We start from the raw sequence: 10,002 nt of genomic DNA on the forward strand, positions 1-10,002 counted from the left end.
TTCATTACCTGAACCAGTTACCCCCTCTTGTAGACAGATTCATATAGAGCTACACAATAGAGGAGCAATATGTCAGTTTGGCTCACCTCGGATCAGGTTCAAAGAATTTCTAATCGATACTTGAAAATCAATGACTCTCAGACATACATCTACAATCTGCATAGATTTCAGATTTTGTGGAGAGCCACAAAAATGGCCAGTAGAATTCATGGAAATCTATGATTTGTCAAGATTTCTATGCTTACATCTGCTCTGCAAAATGCATCCCTTCTGATAATTTGCAAATCTACTATCAGAACCCATTTGACGCACCACAGGACACACAAGGGTTATTGGGACTCAACCATGGTGGTTGGGATCTTTTACCACTGAAAGCCTGGGGCCAGTCTTAACATGGCACTGCAAATTTGGTCAAGTGCAAACCTACAGTTCACGACTTTCAGGGTAATGAGGCTGAGGAGTCCAAGGTGTCTCATGTAGGTTGTGTAAGGGGTAGAGACGCGGAACTACACAATCACACAATAGAACAACAAGTAAATATCCAGTCTGGTGCTTTTCTTTTTAGAAAACCGAAGTTCCTTACTCATATCAAAATGTAAAATTATGCATTATGAAAAGGTACCCTTCTGGGATGAATACTACAAGGATCTATTGGGTTCACTACAAAGTTAAAAATGAATGTTCTTGACTTAACTACTGGTGTAAGCTCTCTATGGCTAAAGTGGAACAGCTTCCCTGTAGTCTGTGATACGTAGCTTAGTCCATACTCCTTTCTGTTCAGTTGTGGTATACAGGTTTAAAGTAGTACACAAAGTCCCACCAAATGGTTCAGTTTAGTCAATTCGCAGTCAATGTTTTCCAGGCACGTGCGTTACTTGATTGTTGATGTGCACTTGTATCGTCCAAACACAACCATGCAGTTTCTCTTCTGCACAGGGTGAGTCTTGCACTTGCAGTTACCGGGGCTTTTTTCAGTGGCCCACCTCGTTCTATCTGCATCATCCACTGATGGGTATGGTGGAGGCAGAGGCAGCACAGGTTCCTTGGCTACCTCTGTGGCAACCTAGAGCTTATGCCCGAGAACAAAATGCATCTTTTGAGCCACTCTGATCTCCGACTTGGTGGTGCAGCTCCTCATTATCAGTGAGACGCCCCTTTGAGACAAGGCATTTCTTTCTCCCCACTCAGCAGGCAGGCATGCAAGGTCTCATCTTGACCCACAGCTTCTCCAGCAAGACATGCAGTTCCAGGCAATGTCCCTTCACCTCCGGGAGACTGGCAATCAGCCATAAGATCCTTTGATGCCAGCAGCTCTTTGAATACTCTTCAGAGTACCCTGATACTTGGTCAATGAAACAGGTTGGAATTAGAACCAAAATAGGAAGCTGTGGGTGCCACTTTTACACAGTTTCAAGGCCGGACTGTCTACACTTCAGTAACCAGTTTATGGTGGCTCCTTTTCATAATTTCATTTTCTTTCTGCAGTGCAGACAATTCTTTGGGTAAGGTAATCATTCTCGCAGCAGGTAGTGATGCTGGCACCAAAAAAGAGTACACATATCAACCCCTTTGCTAAATAGGTCACATTGAATTTTTAAGGGTAGCCCTGTCTCAATCCCTCTACACTTCACTGTCTGGGGCTACACCATCCAGCTCAGGAGTGTGGGCAACATACTTCCACAGTCTGAGGATGCTTTATCAAAACCTCCATCTTGTGCCATGTCAAAACCAAGGGTAATCCAAAATGGATCCCACTGGTTTAAGTGATACTTGCAATCATAATCAAAATATGTTGTTGCTAGCTGGCACTGTACAACCATCCACAAAATATGCGCACACAATGGATGTCAGCGAAAGTATAGGCTGGTCATATGAGCAGAACTTTAAATGAGTGGGGAGGTAGGTATTATGCTCAGCTTTGAAAACAGGAAAAAAGCTCTGTCTCACGCTAAGGATTCAAGAACATTATGCTGCCTCCATCACTTGCTGTACATGTATAGGCACACAGACCATAGTCTTGTATCACCAAGAGGAACACTTTGGCTTAACCTTCGACACAAGCTGTGGGTCTTATGGTAGATTTAGGACCTAGACCTCACTGGCACACAGGACTTTTGTGTGCTGAACTAAAAGAAAGTTGGGATACCAGATGCACTCTAGTTGGGTAACGTAGCGTAGAGCAGAGTTTACATATATCGATCAGGCATGAAACATTCCTGTTCCTACAGTCACGTATCTGCCAGATTAAGTTCAGTAGTTTTCTCCATTACCACTGATTTTTTTTCCTTTCTCCCCTTCAGGGAAAGTATATTTCCGTGTGGCGAAACTCTGTTCCTTTCATCCCCATTTAATTTGGGGTCCACTACTATCGAAACAAACTTACCACAGACTTTTCAGGACTACTTTAGGCTGGAAACCCTTTTGTCAAATGCCATGCTATACATTTGAGAATACTTACAAAAATGCAAGTGTTGGGGTGTACCATGCATTTTGCTTTGCCACCTCCTACCCTTTGTAATTCCATTACCATCTTTATCAGAAAACAGTACTGTGAAAAAATCTGCTGTAACACCAAATTGTTCAGTGCTAAATTTAATCTGTGTGCACACATTCCTTCGGTTCCGGAGTCTGTGAGTACAGATCTCTAAATCTACCACCTCAGATTTACAGCAGTCTTACAGGCTGATGTAGAGGCCGCACACGTCGCTTCTAGACTGTGATAATTATGTCAAATTGTTTCACAATGCTAGTCATAAAATGTATCCACAATACTAAAGACATAACTGCGATACAACCAAATAAATTATGTTTTGAAGTGAGCAATAAACTGTTTCCAAATGGGAACACATCACTCAAATTCTAGCTCAAATATTGTGAAAGAGTGCTACCTTTATACAGATTTTTTCCCCATAAATCACTAATTTATTCCATAAACTTTACCTTCAGTTTTTGAGACTATGTTTCTTTTCCCAAATACCATCAATCGTTTTTAGTAAAAACATATTTTATGCTCACAAACATCAACGTGTTCCCTTCCTAAAATATTAATATTATTCCAAATAACAGTGCTTTATTTTAGTGTACATGAACCTTATTTGACCCCAAATACCAGTTAGTACATTTCTGAAAAACAACACATTTTCTTCTCCAGTATCATCATTTCTTTTACTGAATATAGGTTAATTTAATCGCCAAATCCTGTTCTTTCAGTTCGGAAAATACAAATATACCGGAACATGTGCACAGGTCCACTCGCACTCATTAATTATCATTGTTTGCTCCAGCCCTGCAAAGTACCATGCATCAGGGGTTAGACTTACGCATTTTTGTGCAGACATCTGCATCACTGCACTAAAATGTTTAGTGACGCATAATTAAAGCTTCCTGAGATGGTGTACAATCATGAGGTGCTGCATAATTGAACTACAATGAAGGTAGCGGTGAGCACGCTCAGCTGCTACTGATGCTGTGAGGCAATTTTAGGAAGTGAGCTGGGGCTGGGATTCACTATTGCTACAGTCATAAAACTTTGAATAAGTTGATACTTTACAACACCCTCCCCCCCACACACAGTCATGCGTTAACGCTGATGTTCCTTTGAAAGAAACAATTGTGTGAGCTAACATCAGGTCCGACCTCTATAGGCCATATGGATCTGGAGGCCTAGCATCTTTAAAACAAATAAGCACCCCAAACCCAGCTTTATGAAGATTCTGCACCTTATTTTTCCAGACAGGCAGGGGTGTACCACAAGGGACATGCCTGGCCCAACTAAATAGCGTGTTTGCTTACACCGCTGCCAAGCCTGCTCAGACAAGGCTGTGATGGTTACCCTTGGGCAGCTTGGCTGCCAGAAGTGGAAAGGTTCAATGGTGTTTTCTGTGGTCTCCAGAATCTGTCCATTGTTGCTGATTGCCTTGGCCGCTATGGGCAGCCTCCCTGCAGTCCCGAACTCCGTGGAGCGGAGGTAAGTGCAGCTTAACTCTAATGCGGGCTGGGAAGAAAAGTGTTCTGCGTAACAGCATGTACATGACACAGGAATATACAATGAAGATGTTCCTCTATGTGCATTGGCAAAAGTTCCTGCAAAGGGCTGTTTTGATCTTCCTCTGGACAACTTGAGGCCCAGTGTTAAGGCAGATTGGAATGCAGGTGTTGGGTATTTGCTCTTCATTGCTCCCTTGACTCAGAAACATAACCCCTTGAACTCAAGAACTTCCTTCATCAGACCCCATATAAATAAAAGCAGAATCCCTGATCCCTCAGACCCAACAAACAATAGACCATTCTCTAAAGACACCAACTGAGTAAACATTATTGATAGAGTTGCTTTTTCCCGGATGCTCGACCTCATATAAAGGAATAATCTACTTACACCATCAAATTGGCCTCCACCGAGGGAGAGACATTGCATCTGCTTTGATGTCCATCTATTATGATCTGAAGTAGAACGTTGATAGAGATGTAGTGCCGGCACTAGTAGTGCTGAACCTATCAGCAGTCTATGATACTGTCCATCACCAGGCTGCTTTTCTGAGACTAGAAAAGCTCAGTATATCAACACAATCGTCTGCCCAAAGAACTAGAGACCCTTCCATTGACATCAATGCAAGCAGGTAATATTGAAGTAATTATGGGCTCCAACCTGTTCCTATTCCTCTAGTGAATCATCACAAGCAGTCAATCAATCAATCAATCAATCAATCAATCAGTGTTTGTTAGGTGCGACTACTCACCCGTGAGGGTCTTAAGGCGTGGGGGGGGCCTGAAGGGAAGCAGTGCCCTCTACACACTAGAAACACTCTGAATCATCTTCCCACAGCTAAGACACCTGCAGAAACAACAAGACATTATCACTGTTGTCATGCACACATATACTATGTAAATGTCCCTTGTCCTAGAGTACCACTTTTCCTACTTGGACAATATAAAGGATCCATTATCATCCATGGAAAAGCATCACACAAGTGTTTCAAGTTCTTTGATTACCTACAGCCAGATGCTCTACTTTCAAGGCAATGTACATTGTTTGCATGGCCATCCAAGGCAACGGCCCATTCGCTCTTCCAGGCTCCATTCCAAAAACACTCACATAACACACAGTTCTAAATCCTCATCTGTCCATCTCCTCCAACAAAAAGAAGAGCATTTACAGAATACTCATATTACTCTCAGCAAAACTTGGGAACTCCTTACCAGCAAAGATAAGCACCAGACAAGGCCATCTAAAGTTTAAAAAGTAAGTAAAGTCCTGGCTATTTCCTAACTACAGAAACAAATCTACTCTGAGAGGTAGGCTTCACAAAACTGAACAACCACTGAAATCAGTCCCAAGAAACACAAGTATGATACAAGTATGACTCAAAATGAACATTAACCCTGGACAGCTCTGAATAACTTAATTGTACTCCGGGCCACTTAATTATCTGATTCTATGGACACTGTGATTTCAGCATAATGATGTACTAGCCGCATTTGACACCGTACTCAATCAAGCTTCTGCTGCATATTCTTCTGATTTTTACAATAAAATTGTTGCCACCTCAAATTGATCAAATGTTACTAAAATGGCAGCAAGGCATGTTGTCATGGAATGGAAAGTTGTTTGCAAATATTCATTAGTCTAGTTTGACTTGCCTATTACTGTGTTTGGGTGTTAATCTAAAAGTAAAGCGATGACAGTGTTAATATGTGTACAGCTGACAAAATAATGAAATAATATAAAATATGAGCTGCATTATTCAGCATAATTTGAGTTTTTTTACTGCATAATTTACTCAACCCAGCTGCATAATTTGGTCCTTCCCTGATACATAATTCCAGTGACCCTGCTCACTTTTCTCTTCAGATGAAACGAGCAAGCATTTATCAAGGATGCACGTAACCACTGCAAGCCATGTGTTGCTCTACAGTGGCTCCCGGGTGAACCCCACACAATATTATATGCTTGCAAACTGTAATGAGAAAATGCCATAAAAGGTGGCTCTGAAAACATGTAGCCTCTCTTCATGGCCTCAAAACTAATTCTAGATATTTGTAAAAGTGAAATGTACAAGACAGATAAAATAAGCATTGGCATAGCCAATAGGTCTCGCCTTTGGGACCTTATAAGCATTTAGTTATGCAGAACAATATCCTTGGTGCAACAACATCAGCTGTTGCATGGTTAAACACTTATAAGGTCCCAAAGGCGAGACCTATTGGCTATGCCAATGCTTGTTTATTCCTGGGGGTGGGGTAGGGATGTTGAGGGGGGATGTTCCAACATGTTGCTGTGCTGATGTGCTAAAAGGCAGTGGGGCAGGCAGGTTGTAATGTAATTATCGCAGCCCTCCCTCTGGGGCATGGTGCTCGGAGCTCGTGGTGATGAGCTTAAAGGTAGCTGTTTTTTCAGTTTTAGCACAATGCTGCTTTTGAAATACTGTGAAAAACATTTTTCTGTTACAACTTTAATAAAACAGCAACACGGGCTCACTGTCTCGCTAGGCAGCGGGATCCTGGGGATGTTTTTAGAATTTTAGCCCAATGCAGCTTTTCAGGGCCTATGAAAAGCAACATTTATGTTTTCTTTCTTGCATTTTTAATAAGCGTGAACTCGACTCGGAGGTATTGGAGTGCTCAACATTTCACAGAATCCAAAGCAGACGGGCGTGTAGTACACACATTATTATGTCATTTTTTGCCACCGCTTCACTCATACTACGTTTCTGCAACCCACCTCATTACAATGTGTGCGCGAGCACAGTGTAATTACTTTTCTCATTCTTCTCAATAGAAACGCAGTGTTCTCCCCCTTTTAAAATGATTGATCCTTGCAACATCTGCGGTGCCCTTGCCTCAGTTCAGTCCTTTATACACAGATATAAGTGTCAGGTTAAACGCGGTCTAAACTCCGTATGCATTCCAAGAATTAAATTGAATGTTCCTTCTGTGGCTCAAAGGCGAGGGGAGAGTGTGTGGGCAAAAATACGACAGCTTTATATTCGGCACAATCCTCTATCCAACTATTAGGTGGGACCTGGACGACATGCTTGTGCCCACACCACCTTCTCTATAGCTTCAAAGAATGTTGTTGTTATTGAAATCCCCTTTATTAGAATAACACACGCGGGGTAGCTGTCACAAAATTGTTTTAGCACACGGACCACAGAGCCAAGGTGAAAGGCAAACATGTTAAAGTACCGAATTATAAACAAGCACAAACGAGACAAGCATTGTTAAGAAGTTTGCAGTTTTCAGCATCTGTCACATAGGGACGACGATTATTATCCAAAACGAAAGTTAGAGAGAAATACGAATCAATCAAAATTTGTAAAGTGCACTACATACCCGCGAGGGTTTCAAGGTGCTGAGGGAGGGGAGAGGGGGGTGCTGAAGCTACTGGTCGAACAGCCATGTCTTGAGTTGTCTCCTGAAGGCTAGAAGGTCTTCGGTCTGTCGTAGGATAAGGGGGAGGGTGTTCCAGGTCTTGGCGGCATGGTGGGAGAAGGATTTGCCTCCGGCTGTGGTTCTACGGATGCGTGGGATGGTAGCCAGGGAGAGGTCTGCGGAGCGGAGTTTCCTGTTGGCCACGTAGAAGGAGAGGCGACTGTTGAGATAAGCTGGGCCGGTCTTGTGGAGTGCCTTGTGTGCGTGGATCAGGAGCTTGAAGGAGATTCTTTTGTCGACAGGGAGCCAGTGCAGGTTCCTCAGGTGGGGGGTGATGTGGTTGCGGCGCGGGACGTCGAGGATCAGGCGTGCAGAGGCATTCTGGATTCTTTGCAGTCTGTTGATAAGCTTGGTCGGGGCTCTGGCATAGAGGGTGTTTCCGTAGTCGAGTCTGCTGCTGACTAGGGCCTGGGTGACTGTTTTCCTTGTGTCTGTTGGGATCCATCTGTAGATTTTGCTGAGCCTACGGAGGGTGTTGAAGCAGGTGGAGGAGACAGCGTTGACTTGTTTGGTCATGGTGAGTTTCGAGTCGAGGATGACTCCCAGGTTTCGTGCATGGTTGGTTGGTGTGGGGGGCGTCCCCAGCGACGCGGGCCACCAGGAGTCATCCCATGCTGAGGGGTTGGGCCCGAGGATGAGGATCTCCATCTTGTCTGTGTTCAGCTTAAGGCGGCTATCCTCCATCCAGTCGGCGACGGCCTTCATTCCCTGGTGGAGGTTGGATTTGGCGGTGAGGGGTCCTTGGTGAGGGAGAGGATCAGTTGCGTGTCATCGGTGTAGGAGATTAGGTTGTGGTCGTGGTGTCGGGCGATGCGTGCGAGAGGCGCCATGTAGACGTTGAACAGCGTCGGGCTGAGGGAGGATCCCTGCGGGACACCGCAGATGATCTCGGAGGCTTCGGATCGGAATGGGGGAGGCGGACTCTCTGGGTTCTGCTGGAGAGGAAGGAGGAGGTCCAGTCCAGGGCCTTGTCTCGGATCCCTGCGTCGTGGAGTCGTGTGCGTAGTGTGCGGTGGCAGACGGTGTCGAAGGCGGTGGAGAGGTCCAGAAGGATGAGGGCCGCCGTCTCGCCGTTGTCCAGTAGGATCCTGATGTCGCCGGTGGCGACGATGAGGGCGGACTATCCAGAGCAAAGAAAAATGAAGTAGCCAGTGAAAATACAAAGGCAAAAAATCGTAGATAAACAAACAATATGGTCTAGCTGTCCCTGTAAAGTTATGGTTGGCGCATCTTAGGTTTTAAGTGTGTGTGTACAAGAGAGATACATTGACGACATAAATTAACTATGCACAAAAAAGACTTAAGTACAGGGATAGTCCGCAAGAAAAGTACCACGATACTACTCATGGATAAGCGGAAAGGGACACCACAAAGTGCCATACAAACGTAAAAACACACAAAACCAAGGCATAAACAACGCACTATTTATTCTACTGCAGTGACACCTGAATTGAGGAACAGAACAATCAGAGGGCACATCGAAAGCACACAAGTGCTGTTAATATTGCACACGGATAGTGTATAGTAGACGAGTTACTGTATAATGACAACAGACAAGTGCTTTAGCAGCAGTATGGGCACTGCAGAAACAAAAGTGCACACGTGACAAATTATAGCACGGAATAACTAAAGATAAAAAAAGCAGTAGTCCACTTACCCATATTCATAAAATACGAATCTGTGAGCCGAATGTTACACTGTGTGCTTTGAAGCAAACACATTAACCCTTGATGCTACTGTAGGAGTCAAAACTGTGACTGTACACTGAACTTTCTAAGAACTGTGTTAACCACTAGAGTTCTCTAACTATTATTGCAATCCCCTCAAAATTGCTAGAATATATTTACTGTCACATATGTCCTTGCCAATTTATTTTCAGCAGATTTTTTAAATAAATGTTTAAGTTGACTGACTATTTTTGAAGCTCTTGCCACTCCTGACCCCGCCCCCTTTCCTCTGCCACACATTGAGCCCCAATTAATGGATTCACGGAGTAAATGTTTTCTAATTCCAGCATTGGTTTAAAAGTCAACATCCCTTTAGAAACACATTGACCAAACCTGGAGGGTATTCTGCTGTCGATGTACCTTACTTCCCCCACCCCACCCCACCTCACCCCACCAACCCATTCATTTGTCTACCCATTCATTCAACCATACAAACCCGCACATTCATCAACCCATCCATCCACCCATTCTTCACAAATGTACATCGACTCATCGTTGAAGCAGAAATACATAGCGAAGGGCCCCTGCTGCAGTTTGACACAAACATTTGGTTTCCAGACGTGAAGGCCCTTTGCAAATGACTGTGCAAGAGAAGAGAGTACAACAAATCCAAAACAAGCATTGGCATAGTCAATAGGTCTCGCCTTTGGGACCTTATAAGTGTTTAGCCATGCAACAGTTGCATAACTAAATACTTATAAAGTCCCAAAAGCGAGACCTATTGGCTATGCCAAGCGGCCGTGCGGCCGCGAAAGTGATCGCGATCAAACATCATAGCGGCCGCGAAAGTGAAAGTAATCGCGATAAAGCGTGGCGCGTGCGCCCGCGCACATGCACTGTAGCTCTA

The sequence above is a fragment of the Triturus cristatus genome, chromosome 8, assembly GCF_964204655.1.
Source record: "Triturus cristatus chromosome 8, aTriCri1.1, whole genome shotgun sequence".
NCBI lineage: Eukaryota > Metazoa > Chordata > Amphibia > Caudata > Salamandridae > Triturus > Triturus cristatus.